This window comes from Lolium perenne, chromosome 4 (assembly GCF_019359855.2).
Source record: "Lolium perenne isolate Kyuss_39 chromosome 4, Kyuss_2.0, whole genome shotgun sequence".
NCBI lineage: Eukaryota > Viridiplantae > Streptophyta > Magnoliopsida > Poales > Poaceae > Lolium > Lolium perenne.
In genome coordinates, this window is record NC_067247.2 from 50825133 (window position 1) to 50838163 (window position 13031).

The 13031-nt window shown below is 45.0% G+C and overlaps 1 long non-coding RNA gene and 1 other non-coding gene across 2 annotated transcripts; one reads left to right on the forward strand and one right to left on the reverse strand.

Moving 5' to 3' along the window:
* Positions 1 to 468: 468 nt before the first annotated feature.
* TRNAC-GCA (transfer RNA cysteine (anticodon GCA)) lies at positions 469 to 540 on the reverse strand. Its single transcript has one exon. It is a non-coding gene; the product is annotated as a tRNA-Cys (tRNA).
* A 10151-nt stretch (positions 541 to 10691) lies between these two features.
* Positions 10692 to 11278, forward strand: LOC127348365 (uncharacterized). Its single transcript, XR_007879754.2, has 2 exons — positions 10692 to 10894; positions 11016 to 11278. It is a non-coding gene; the product is annotated as an uncharacterized lncRNA (long non-coding RNA).
* Positions 11279 to 13031: the final 1753 nt, after the last annotated feature.

Genomic DNA, 13031 nt, shown 5'->3' on the forward strand with positions numbered 1-13031 from the left:
TCAGTTACCCTGTTTACTCCTTTCCATTTCAATCTAGTGAAAGGTTAAGCTTGTTCTTGGACTAATGGGGGAGGTTTGTGGATGCTCAAAGAAACTAAAAGCAATAGGACGGACAATACCTGATGACGAATGACGATCACGTTTGGGAACTTTCGCCAGCCGGTTCGGTGTCTTGTGAACCTGTGACATACATACTGAAGTCAACTGCTCCGCCAGAGCTTTGGAAGGCTTGCTAGCATCATGCGCCCGGCGCCGTGCCGGCCCATCCATTGTTGCTGTCGCTGCCGGCTCGATGCTGTCGTTCTTTGTCGAAGCTGAAAGTTGTCCTCAATCCATGTCTGGGTGCGAATTTGGAAGCAGCAGACAATGGTACATGCACTTTTCCACATTCCTAGGTCAAAACTGCAGTGGCAGCCTTGTTTGCCGCACCATGATACAAAAAAAAAGGATCAAAAATACTAATTGTAAAGGGCCCAACCGGGTTCGAACCGGTGACCTATTGATCTGCAGTCAATTGCTCTACCACTGAGCTATGGACCCTTTGTTGTTTAGCTCGTTCATAGACCGTATATATACTGTATTAAACGGGCTCTTATTTTTTTACTAAAAACGGAAAGAACTTTAGACTAGTTCTGTAAAATGTAACATCTAACAAAGATTGGCAAATATGAAAGTAGAACGCTTGCATTCGAGAAAAGAATTGTGGAGGCCTCCTCATCTTTGGCAGGTCTGCTTCTAAAGTTCACTCGAGCTTTTTTGCGTCCATACAAAGGGTCAAGGGAAGGCAATACACAAGCTTCCACAATGACGATTACGGTCCTTTGTGCTATATTTGCGATGGTGTCACGAGAAATATTCTAACTTGTGACGGTACCTATACTGGTCGTGCAGCGTAGATCCAATGATCCATGTAATGTAAATCTACCGTGCCATCTACTCACCAACGTGACTTAGGGGGTGTTTGTTTGAGCTTATTTTGGCTTTCCACTGAAATAAGCCAGGCGATTGAAACAAACAGCCCAGCTTCGTCGCTGGCTTTCCAAAAGCCAAAGCAGAGAATACACTGCACGACCGAAGCACCTCAGGACGTGCTTCCCGCAGCTTCGACACTTAACTCCGAATCGGTACGTTGCTTTGCCACTGCTATTTCTCATATTTACGGCAAACTGCCATCCCCCTTGTCCCCCGGTCGCTTCCCGCACCAGATACGTTTCGCGCGAGCGACAAAAACAAAGTTCTTTAGCACTGCCGTCTGTCCATTTAAAAAAATGAGCACTGCTGTCTTCACTCGAATCGATGCTAAGCTGGTTGGAATTACTAGCCTGCGAGTGTGCCCTGAGTCCCATTCAATAGGAATCAATGCTATGGAGCTTTAATTTTATGGATGCAATCGTGATATACTCCATGTTATTTTATAATTAAAGAAACGCCTTATACACTTAAATCACAAAATAAATACGGAGTACATGTTCTCGAAACACTAGGGTATTTCAGACAATTCATCTTTTACAGCCAGGTAGCCAGCCAATTTGCCAAACAGTGAAATTTGAAACAACAGCTTTTGGTGCACAGTAGTTTTTCCTACACAACAGCTTTCCCTACACAGCCAGCCAGCCACAGCCCAAACAAACAGGCCCTTAGCCGGACAATATATATCCCCTCATGTTAGATCGTACGTGCGCAAAGAACATTCTCGCGTTCCAAGAGGTATGATTTTCTGATCATAGACATTTGCATTTGGCCAATAGCGGAGATATGCGGATGATCTGCGAGGGACTACAGGCACAATAATACATGACAACAGTTAACTCCATTGCTGGCTGTAATAGCAGCTTGGAGTTTGTCTATGACGCTAGGTCTGCTGAGGTTCATGCTCTCAAGCATGGTTTATTATTTGGTCAAACCGTGGGATGAAATAGAGTTATTTGTTGTTCCGACAACTTGGATGTGGTCTAAGCAATGGACGAGGGAAGCTATCCCAATGGAGTTTCAGCTGCAACTCTTGATGATTGCTACTATTTGTTGCCTGAATTCCTGAAAGTTTAGTTTGAACACAGTTTCCGTGAAGCAAATTCAGTAGCGCATGAATTAGGTAGGCTAGCACGGTCTGATCAACAAGTTTGGTTAGATGTACCCTCTGATTCTAATGTACATCTCCTGGTCAATGATGTAGCATCTATTATGAAAGAGGTATGATTTTGTCAAAATAAATAAATCACATGCGTGAGTGTGCGCTAAAACTTAATCCTTTCTTTTATCAGCCGAAGAACTCACCCGAACTTAAGATTTCATATCCCGAGGGCCACGTATGGGCCCTTTATGCAAACACGACACATATTATTGGTCACACAAGCGTCATAAAAAAAACTGCAAGCCCCACTTTCCGCAGATTGGTTAGAAACGTCTCTCTAACTTCGTTTGCAACTTAGAGAGAAATTATTCTGATTGATTACCAGTCGTTAACATGTGATTCTAACCCTGATGAAGCTCTCGCCTTCTCCATCCGAAGAATCGCATGAAGCTAGGTATATGACCCTACAGTTGGAGAGGCTCAACGAGGGGTTAATGACATAAGCATGACTAGCAAAAGTGTCCGTGCGTTGCAACGGTTTAACTTTTATTTTGGCATGACAGTCCCGTGTTTACCCTAAAATTCGATTGACACATGTAAGGTGGCGGCTTATGTCCTTATAGAGTTCAGTTGAATTGAAGTAACATTATATCGCTTCTATTATCACCTACATTCAGATGTACTCTCTAGTCGTCACATCATATATTTTTAAGCACACGCACAAAAAAATCATAAAAGGGATTAAAATGTGTATTTAATTAAATCATTGACATAGCAAATATAGTATAATGAAATCATTACCGATCGTCATTATAAGTGAGTACTATTAGTTTCATTCTTCTTAGTTTCATTCTTCTATTTTTTCTGATCTAGCCATCGCACAAAGCACCAATCTTTCCTCACCATCGCGTATATACATGATTACCTAGAACACCATGTTGAGCTCCATGGCTGTGCTTTGTATTGCCACGTTGTAGTTTAAAATAAGTGTGGCATCACAGTCCGTAGAGTGGTGTCCACTGCCGCCAGGGGAAGATGCAAACGCCATGCTTGCCATTAAGTATGTCAGCTTAACAAAAGCAAAGTATTATGAATAATTTAGATCGGCTAATCTTCCGAGGAACTTTTTGAGGAACAAATGCCAGTTTTTATCGGTAGCACATCATGGACAATATATTATGCATCGGTTCTCCAAAGTAGATCATCTGCCTATCCGCACAATCTCACCATGTCACCTCCGTCGGCATCTACTTGCACCCAACCCTCGCCGGGAAGGTCGTGGCCTGTTGTCAATACTGCCGCAGGCCTGGTCCTCGGCGAGTCCTTGTGCCGCGAGAAACCAAGAGATGGACGGAAACCGCCGTGCATCTTTTCAGTTGTGGGCCAGTACGATCCTATGTGGACGGCTGGACGCAGGAAGGAAGAAAATCGGTACCCTTTTTTTCACAGGACATACGGAGAAGAAAACCTCCAACACCTACTCCGTAGGAAGGAAGAAAATAGGTTCAATATACTCCGATCCGATTCTTTGAAGGACGATAACATAGTAGGCTTTCGGTCATGCTAGCGTCCACAATCACACGGCCTGGCTAGCTAATTGGGCCTTATGGCCAGTTAATAACTGTTATGTCGCTTCAGCCGTCCAGACTTGCACCGACGGCAGAAACTGAACGAACCAAACAGATGGAACCAGTGGATTGCGGGTTGATTGCTAATTTTTGGAGGGACCTAAGTAAAGTGACCAACGGACGGGAGTCACGCAGCGCGATGCTCGGGTAGTCGGGAACGAACGGGGCCTTTTTCTCCCCAGACGTGAGCCTCCCCAGACATGAGATATCTATGTAGTGCGGGTTGATTTCAGAAAATAGAAGGACAAAAGTGCAAAATGCCGGACGGACGACGGAAACCCTTTTTCTTTATTATTACGTGATTTGGTGGGAGGGTAAATCGGTCCAAAAAAGTGTTGGACCAAGGAAACAATCCTCCCTTTATTATTAGGTATAGATATAGATATAGATATACTCATCGATCGATGCAAAGGCCTAGGCTTTCCTTTTTTTTTTGAGAAAAAGTTGGAGAGGGAGGATGAGGGGAGCGTGGCGTGAATGCTCGCTTGATTGACTATTTCCTCCACGGCATAGTCTGACTTCACCAAGCATCTTCACCGTGGGAGATGGTGTTGATCTATTGTTGCTGCTGCTGCCACCACCACCATGAAGTCTACATTCCCGCGGCAGTACCGTCGGTCAACAGGAGCACTCATGTAATTCATACCTTGTTTTTGCTACCCATTTTGTTTATTATTTCATGTGCATCTATGATAAATGTGTCAGGCATTTACCTGTTATTCCGTCGCATGTCTACTATGCATATGGCAATTAATCCCGCAAACATTGTTGTCATGATATTTATCTGGATTCACTTATCGAAGTTTGCTAATTGTTTCAACAAGACTAGATCATCGAGAAATAGATTGTCGCTGCTTATAGATCATACGAAGAAAAATAAATTAACTTGTAACCACATGTAGATCATACAGAGAAAAATAGATAAGCAGGTAGAGGATTTTGCTACCTTATTCCAAATAAATCCATTAGTTCACTTTCCGCACACTCACATGAATGCGTGTTAGCATTCTTCTCATGGAGAGCGATATACTAGGTTGAAGACTTTATACGATCTTTGTCCTTCTTAATTTTTCCCTATAAATTAATCCCACAAATATTGTTGTCATGATATTTATCTGGATTCAGTTATTGGAATTTGCTAATTGTTTCAACAAGATTAGCATGGTTGAGTTAGTGTCTCTCCTCTTCTTAATAGATCATCGAGAAGTAGATTGTTGCTGCTTGTAGATCATACGAAGAAAAATAAATTCAACTCGTAACCACAAGTAGATCATACAAAGAAAGATAAATAATCAAGTAGAGGATTTCTCTACCTTACTCAAATAAAACTATTAGTTCAATTCCTGCACACACATGAATGTTAGCTAGCATTCTTCTCATGAAGAGCCATATGCTAGGTAGAAGATTTCGTACTATCTTTATCCTTCTTCACTTTCCCCCATAGATAACACGAGAGAAATAGAGATCCACCAAATAAACATCTTTCAAGTAAATGTGCTCGTCGATGCCAGCGCCTATGTACGAAATAAGTTAAACACGATATCCGTGGGGGAAGTAGCATGTTCTAATACGAAGCTAACTAAGCTTGCCTGCTTACACATTAATATTTAATGGTACTTACCACTTGTCTCCATCGATTTGCTTGGAAAGTCGGTAGAGCACCCGTTTGTTTAAGTATGTAAGCTCATAGGTGTCGCTCCTATGCATCTCTTCGAGTAGATTGTACACCTCTTTTTTCTTCTCTGCGATGATGCCCTCCTTAAAAACGAATTTACCATCCCAAGGTCAGTTCAGAGGCATGCATAATTCACAGGAAACTAATCAACAACAGATGTAGGTTGCAATTACATGTGTAAAATTGTGTGTTTTGAGTTCTGTCAGGACAAAGTATCAACCACTACGCATATGAATCGTCATTTGTACTACTGTGTTTCTTTTCTTGATTTTCCACATTAATTAGTAAGACACGCATAACCGATGGTTCATATAAAAAAATCTTTTCATCGAGCGATGATGTTTATTCATGACCGGTGGGTTTTGTAGAAACATATACACATCATCGATGGCTTTATTTTAAATATTGTTGAAGGTAATTGCCTAGTCGTTTTTAAAAGATTAGTTTTTTAGTGGCTAGAGCATGCAGTTCCACAACTACAACCCGGAGCTTGTTGCCCCTTGGTTTAGTGAAATTCTAGCTCCGCCATTAGAAGATGGATAGAGGGTGACTTCTTTTTCAACGTTCGTCGTTTGGCCAGGCGAGGTATCATGGTTCGCTACGAAACATGCAGTGCATACTACGTACCGCATAATGTGGTTGGTTGCAAGAAGATAAAGAAACAATCAGCTGAACGTACGTACATGGGGGTTGATGCTGTGTGCATCGGAGGAGGAGGAGGAGGCGTATCGGCGAGTTGAAGATACAGCTGATGGCGACGGCCCGACGCGGAGGAGAATCCGAGATAGCTGGCCTGGTGGCATCGCCGGGACGGCAGGTGGCAAAGCCGCCGCCGTTCGCTGGAGCGCCCTCGCGGTGTGCCGGAGCGCCATCGCCCTTTCTTGTTGCGTAGGGTACGAGCGCGAATAGATCGGCCTGGTATGTTTGCGTGTGTTACGTTCCCAGCTAAATATATGAAAACTTAGGGTCGAGCGGGCAGACAGACTAGAGGAAATTAAAGACTTTCCTCTGGTCATTGTTCAAGATGGAACCGATCTATTCGAGTAAGTGTCCTTATAACTAAGGAAACGCTGCCAGGAACGTGTAGACTTTTTCTCCAAGGAAACCAGTCGCAACAAGAAGATACAGCAGGGGATCCCGAACCAATACACTTCGACGATAGAGCTAACACAACAAGACAAGATCGATCTACAAACGCAGGGCCGGACGGTCGTATCAAGAAAGAAGAGAAGCGATGGCGGCGGCTCTCCGGCACGTGGCGAGGACGCTCCAACGCACGTCCGTGGCGGCGGCGGCGGCCGAGCAGTGTCCCCGACTATCGCAAAGGCTCGTCCACGGCGTCCCGTCATTAGCTGTCACCGCCGCTCGCCGGTCGTTCACCTCTTCCTACACCGCAGACATGCATGCCAATTGTCACGACCCAATGCAAGGAAGTGACGAGCACTAAGATCAGTAGCAATATTCAGATACAAATTGAGAGATACAAGAGAGTTTGGGGTGAGAAATCAGCAAAAGCAAGGAGGTGGGAACAAGAAAAGGAGGTGAGGAACCAGAGAAGGGGACGGGAAGCTCTGAGACGATTCAATCCTTCGATGCCCTTTCCCTGTACTGGTCTCCTCCTATATAACCGCTGATTCACTTCATCGTGTAACTGGGCCAAGCCCACGGACCACAGACCTTTCTCCAATAAAGCCGAATGGGCCATTATCGGTGTGACCTTTGGGGTATGACATTCTCGCCCCCTTAAAATACGGCTTGCCCTCGAGCCGGTGATGAGGTAACAAGGAATAGCAGAACCACATGGTGTTTGCACTTGTAGAGCAAGAAATGAAGACCAACATTCAATAACAACAACAGCATAACCTCGATTATCACAAGCACCGTCATATCCAAGGGAGGAACCTTCGAAAATCCAGTCGTGATGAGTACTGCCCAGAAGCATCAGGTCCCAATCAAGAAGTGTTCCCCAAAGAAATTCTGGTGAAGGCCATGTATCCATGATCTCAAATATGATCCCAAACATCTGTATGTATGAACCTACTCTCAGACTAGTAGCAACACTGGCATCAACCATATAGTCCCAATAATGACAGACACCATTCTTTGTGGGGGCGGTACAGGCACAAGGTTTGTGCAATGCATCTGGAATTTGGAGTGATGCCCGACAAACAAGGTTCATGATTCCTGGATCCCACTGTGCTGCAAAATGAATTTCGGATCCATGACCAAGGGAGCAGGTCACAACAGGAGCAATTAACCAGGACAACCACTCGCTTGAAACCAGAACCATAGGTTTAAGGCAATGAAAACGAAGAATTCTCTGGCTGCCATTAAAGCAAATGGAAAATGACCATAGAAGAGTAACCTCAATTAGGGCCTCAACTTGAAGTGGCACACAACAGAAACTGCTAATTAAGTACTTCGAGATTAGTGCACCATTTCCAGCCGCTAGCCCAAATAGCTTGTTTAACACAAGAGGTCCAGTATTGTGGGAGCCAGCCAAAGCTTCAAGTGGACTAATATCACTGAATAGTAGCAAAATTAGCCAATAATTGAACCGGCAATTTCCAGCACATATTGGTATAATGCACTGTACACGTGGCCAAGTTCGCAGCTCAGTTGTGTCTCTCGGTAGAGGCGCCATGTTGGTAGTAGGGAACTCCACTGAAGTTGGCCTTCCCTTGACAAGAAATATCTTTATACGCAGCCAGAAACTGCAGGCCTCAATGAAGTGCAATAAGGAATAAGGCCAAGGTCTGAGTTCTACATAGGATAGTCTCATAAGATGTTCGCCCGCTGCAGAGATAGAATTAAGCTTCTCCTCTTGCTCAGATGTTCTCAAGAAACAGCAAAGTTCACCCTTATTCACAACGTCCAGAAGAATTGCGCAAAATAAATATTGTGCTTTCCATTCTCTTGTCATGGTATAACCACTAGCACTCTTGCTTATTGCGACTAGTAGTAATCTCTGCAATTTCGTCGTTCCATCGAAAAACATATGCAGTCGTAGCAGCTCATATTGCAAACACCTTTGTGGCTCACCAACTGCAGATAATGCCCAAGAATAAGACCGAATTTCAGCAATACTAATTGTCATGTTATCAGACTCCTCAGTCCTACAGTATGTCTCTCTTGCAACAGGTAACTTCCTCGCACTTCTAAGCAGGCTCGGTACCCTCAGACAGCTAGAGGTTTTCCCTATACAAAATAACCAAGTCATTAAATCTATACTGGCAGCTGCACTAGATAATTCCCTTGTCCTGCAGCATTGACTCTGCCTCCACACATGAGGGTCTCCTGTATCTTTCATGCATGCTAGACTAGTACTGATATCCTCCGGACTGAACTCACAAACAAAGCCACCCCATGAAGTCATTGCCAGGTTGTTGTGTGAACCACATAGAGTACTACATGAGGATCTATGACAAATAGCGCTGGCTAGCTGCAGACCTTGAATATCTGACCAATAATTTTGAAGCCTCGAGAGCACACCATCCAAACTCCATATAACACTAGAGATGCACATAGTATTGACAAGGATAGCACTACAAGAGTTTGAGAGATTACTCATTACTTGCAAACGGTTCCCAATGGGGCATGTATGTCTGCTCCCATATGAGAACTTTGGTGACACCTCAATTCCGGAAGTGAGCAGCGGCAAGGTTGAACAGAGAACCAAAGCCCCACTCGAAGTTTTGGAGGCACACAGTAGTGTCTTGATGATGCTTCCACGAGCTGTGCTTCGGTGCCTGTCGACAAACGAAGGCCATGGCCAGGGCCTGACAGTTTGCCCTTGTTGCATGTTACTTGGATTCACATCCAGCTTGAACGTGAGTGTCAGCACGGCAATGTCGTCGTCGAAGCATCTTGTCGAACACCTTGTCGATACCATGGTGTCCAGTCCATGGACGGAAAATGGCCGCTGCGACTCGGTTGGTGTGGCCTTTGCATGATCTTTGGAGGATGGAGTCGCCGTCCAGAGGACTAGGGACACTGCCGCGAGGCTGTCGACCTCGCGGCCATGTGCCAGGCCACCTGTTGAGCATGTGGAGGGTGTCACTGCAGAAACACTGACGGTGTCAAGGTCCTCATCGCTCTCTGCTGAGGCAATGATCTTGGGCAAGACATCGACGGTGGCATCACTGCCCAGGCACTCCATCGAGTATGTGGTCGGCGTCGGAACAGAACGGTAGCTCACGTCAATGGTGCTGACGCTCTGTCCTGCTCTGCATGGAGCAGCGGGCTCAGGGAAGACTTCAGCGAGGATCTCTGTAGGCATGTGGCCATCGCTGATGCCCAGCTTGTCGGCACCCTTCATTGTATCCTTCCCGATTTCTTCCTCCCTTATCCGAGCAAGAACCGATGCACTGGTGATGCTGGAAGGAGACCGCAACCGCACAACTGCTTGAATATCCTCACGCAAGCCGTCGACATATTGGTGGATGAAGGACTTGATGGTGAGGTTGGAGTTGAGATCCAGCACACGGTGAAGATGCTCCCAGAAGGCCGCCGTGTACTCGACCACCGTCCCTGTCTGCTTCAGCTCAATCAACGAGCACATGTGTAGGTGGAACATACTCATGGACATTTCGTCGAACAGTTGGTAAGCTGGAAGTGGGGTGGAGATTTTTTTGTGGATTTTGTTGGCTCTGATACCAAAATTGTCACGACCCAATGCAAGGAAGTGACGAGCACTAAGATCAGTAGCAATATTCAGATACAAATTGAGAGATACAAGAGAGTTTGGGGTGAGAAATCAGCAAAAGCAAGGAGGTGGGAACAAGAAAAGGAGGTGAGGAACCAGAGAAGGGGACGGGAAGCTCTGAGACGATTCAATCCTTCGATGCCCTTTCCCTGTACTGGTCTCCTCCTATATAACCGCTGATTCACTTCATCGTGTAACTGGGCCAAGCCCACGGACCACAGACCTTTCTCCAATAAAGCCGAATGGGCCATTATCGGTGTGACCTTTGGGGTATGACACCAATGTATGTATGCTGTTCAATCTAGCTAATTAACTGCCGCTTCGTCTTGGTGCATGCATGTCGAATTAATTATTAGCTTGGCTATTGTCGGATCCTGGTTCAAATCGTTCGCATATGCTTAGTGTGGTAGTAAACCGTAGTGTGATCTGCTCATCGCCGATTAATTGTACTCCCTCCGATCCCGTGGAACGTGTCTTACATTTGTTAAAATTGCATGTATTTAATCACTTGTTTAGCTAGTTATATCCAAATTTTAAACAATCTATGGCATGTTTCATAATACGGAGGAAGTATTGGTAAAAGTAGTTCAGTAGCATGATTATCTATTAACATCGGTTGTAATCTCTTTCTGATACCATATACCGCATATGGTCTTAATTAATCAGGATCGCATACTCAACAAGAAGAAAAAAGAGTTGTACACTCTGCTCGCCGATGTACACCGGAGCGAAAACTGCAAGCTCCGGTGGCCAGACAGAGCGCTGCTCCGACAACTTCTTTTCGTTGTCGAGGCAGATGACACGGAATTAGAGTTGTAAGTACATGCTAACATAAATTAGCTCTTCGCACAACTCTTTTTTTTTTTCGTTTTTACGAGAGCAAACATGCATTAAGTTTCTTCTTTCCTAATCTTATCCGTTTGTATCCACGTGTAGGGTCATCTGTCAATGTGTAGGTTTCATGATTAAGTTTTTCAGAAGGGGACTTGTTGCCTACCTTGGTTATAAAGCGGGACAATCGGACTTGTTTGGAGTAGGCTCATGATCAAGCAGTTTTCTTCTTCCTAACGTGTATCGGTATATAGTATATACACACTAGCTAGTTGGATGTTGCAACATGCCATCAATTTTTTAAGCCACTTTTTTTAAGAGAATGAATGCACGTGACTATTCTGAAGTTTCGTTTTGGTTACTTGTCTTTCTCTCCCTCTCAATCTCTACATTGCCTCTCCCCATCCCTATCTATCTATCTAATGTCTATGCAGTGCTGCGGAAAGAAAAAATGTAGTGTTTTCTATATTGAATTCATAGATCATTCGTCTGCTTGGTGCATGCATTTTACTCACATGGTTTTCAGTTTTCAAGTGTCACGCATCCACCTGGCTGAATTAGGTTTTTTTTTAGATAAAAGACATTAAAGCCCGACTTTAAATTAATAAAGCCAGCACGGCCGAACGATACAAGGTGCTGAGGAGAACCTCTTACAAAGCAGATCGAAGCCACAAGCTAAACAAGAAAGGCGGCGAGCAATCTACACTATGCCGAGCAAACTCGGGACGGCAGATAAGCACCACTGATGCGCGTACAGCACGCGTCCGTTGGGAACCCCAAGAGGAAGGTGTGATGAGTACGGCGGCAAGTTTTCCCTCAGTAAGAAACCAAGGTTTATCGAACCAGTAGGAGCCAAGAAGCACGTTGAAGGTTGATGGCGGCGGAGTGTAGTGCGGCGCAACACCAGGGATTCCGGCGCCAATATGGAACCTGCACAACACAACCAAAATACTTTGTCCCAACGTAACAGTGAGGTTGTCAATCTCACCGGCTTGCTGTAACAAAGGATTAGATGTATAGTGTGGATGATGATGTTTGCAGAGAACAGTAGAACGAGTATTGCAGTAGATTGTATTCGATGTAAAAGAATGGACCGGGGTCCACAGTTCACTAGAGGTGTCTCTCCCATAAGAATAAGCATGTTGGGTAAACAAATTACAGTTGGGCAATTGACAAATAAAGAGGGCATGACCATGCACATACATGTTATGATGAGTATTGTGAGATTTAATTGGGCATTACGACAAAGTACATAGACCGCTATCCAGCATGCATCTATGCCTAAAAAGTCCACCTTCAGGTTATCATCCGAACCCCCTCCAATATTAAGTTGCAAAAACCAGAAAATTGCATTAAGTATGGTGCGTAATGTAATCAACAAATATATCCTTAGACATAGCATTGATGTTTTATCCCTAGTGGCAACAGCACATCCACAACCTTAGAGGTTTCTGTCACTCCCCCAGATTTAATGGAGACATGAACCCACTATCGAGCATAAATACTCCTTCTTGGAGTTACAAGCAAAAACTTGGCCAGAGCCTCTACTAGCAACGGAGAGCATGCAAGATCATAAACAACACATAGATAATAGATTGATAATCAACATAACATAGCATTCATTATTCATCGGATCCCAACAAACGCAACATGTAGCATTACAGATAGATGATCTTGATCATGTTAGGCAGCTCACAAGATCCAACAATGATAGCACAATTAGGAGAAGACAACCATCTAGCTACTGCTATGGACCCATAGTCCAGGGGTGAACTACTCACATATCACTCCGGAGGCGACCATGGCGGTGAAGAGTCCTCCGGGAGATGATTCCCCTCTCCGGCAGGGTGCCGGAGGCGATCTCCTGAATCCCCCGAGATGGGATTGGCGGCGGCGGCGTCTCTGGAAGGTTTTCCGTATCGTGGCTCTCGGTACTGGAGTTATTATCGACGAAGCCTTCTTATAGTCGAAGAGGTAGGTTTAGGGGCGCCACGAGGGGCCCACACGCTAGGCCGGCGCGGCCAGGGCCTGGGCCGCGCCGCCCTACTGTGTGGCCGCCTCGTCGCCCCACTTCGTTTCCTCTCCGGACTTCTGGAAGCTTCGTGGAAAAATAAGATCCTG